The following is a 1,652-nucleotide window of genomic DNA, read 5'->3' as shown; positions in this document are numbered from 1 at the left end:
AATAATAATAAATAACAATGATGATGACGACGATGTAAATAAATAGCAGAGTAGCCTGTGGCTGGAGGGAGGGAAGCCTCAGGAATACAGCTGGGAAGTTGGCCTCAGACTGATCGCTGACGGGAGGCTTCGCTGGCAGTTGGCCAATCTGGCCCCCACGGTGGACAGTGGAAGGGCAAGGATGCCCCCTGCTGGGTGCATTGGAAAGCCGAGCCTGCTGGGGAAAGGGGCGGACTCAAGAATCAGCCACTCCAGGAAGTCGCTGGTAGATCCATGTCATTTGTGAGGCTAAGTTTGACGTGCGGGAACTGTGGGCTGTAGACGGGGAAGGAGCTTATATTCAACAGCTATCTCTTCGGGGGGAGGGGGGAGGAGGTCCCAGCTTCCCATGTTCACCTGTTAGCTGGCACTAACAGGTTTCCAATCCGCTCGCCAGCGTCAGCCACGTTCAGCGGTCGAGGCTAAACCCGTATTTCTGGGTACCGGTGCCAGAGTTACCTGCCGAATAGATGATTTTCATACCCGATGCAGTGGGATTCAGGAACAGGGAGGCACACTGTGTGCTGTGGGCCAAAGGCCAGCTCTCTCCTGAGCTAGAGATGGTTCGCCTGTTACATCCTCCGGAGCCTGTTTCCCACACTCTGCTCTATGAACCCAACCCATTACCAAGTAGGTTTATCCTGTGACGCTCACCTTTTTTGTGCATGTGCGCCTCATCTTTCTCATCTGTAAAGTGGGAACACTTTTACCTCAGATGGGTGTCCCTGAGCTTGCTGGGGACCGGGGGTGGACCCAGGAGAGGCAACCATCCTAGAAGGTTGCTGGTAGATATGCCATTCGTGATGCCGAGTTTGACACGTGGGAGCTGTGGGGACCTCAACAGCTGCCTCCCAAGGGCAGGTCCCAACTGCCCATGCTCACAGCCTGACCTAGGACACTCCCTTGCGCCTCAGCTTCTCCAGGGCTGGAAGTACAGGCACCGACCAGTGTGCTCAGCCTTTTCTTATTCCTCCTCAGCGAGCTAGCCTCCGAACAGTCGGTTCTGTGTCTATGGAGTCAACCAACCACAGATTTTTCTTTTCAATGCTAAAAAAAAAAATGGCATCTGTACTGAATATGCAAATGTGTTTTCCTTGTCACTATTTTTAAAATAATACAGGGTAATAGCTATTTACATGGCATTTACATCATATCAGGCACAAGTGATCTAGATAGGGCTTAAAGAATGTGGAAGGCGTGGTAGGCAATATGCAAAAGTTATACCATCTTATCTAAGGGGTATCTTTGGATTCTGGAGTTTGTAGGGTTTCCAGGAGCCAACAGCCATGTACACCAAGAAACAATTTTATACATGTTTTTCTATACACACACACTTTGCATGAATCAGGTGCCGGACCCACCTTCGAAGAGCAAGCTGAATTATAGCTGCTCCAACTGTGGTCTTGAAATCTGCTGTCCCCGAGCTGCTGGAGCTCAGCAGGTAGGAGCATCGGGGCTCAAATTATTGACAGAAGGCAGCTTCCCATGAGTGTCTCAGTTCAGTCCCCACAGCTGAGGAAATGGACACAAGGATGAGGACCCGGGGCAATCCCTGTCCAGCTGTGCATCAACTGAGACCACACACACACACACACACACACACACACACACAC

This window comes from Psammomys obesus, unplaced genomic scaffold (genome assembly GCF_907164565.1).
Source record: "Psammomys obesus unplaced genomic scaffold, mPsaObe1.curated_primary_1811, whole genome shotgun sequence".
In the NCBI taxonomy this organism is placed as follows: Eukaryota; Metazoa; Chordata; class Mammalia; order Rodentia; family Muridae; genus Psammomys; species Psammomys obesus.
This window is presented reverse-complemented; position numbering follows the sequence as displayed.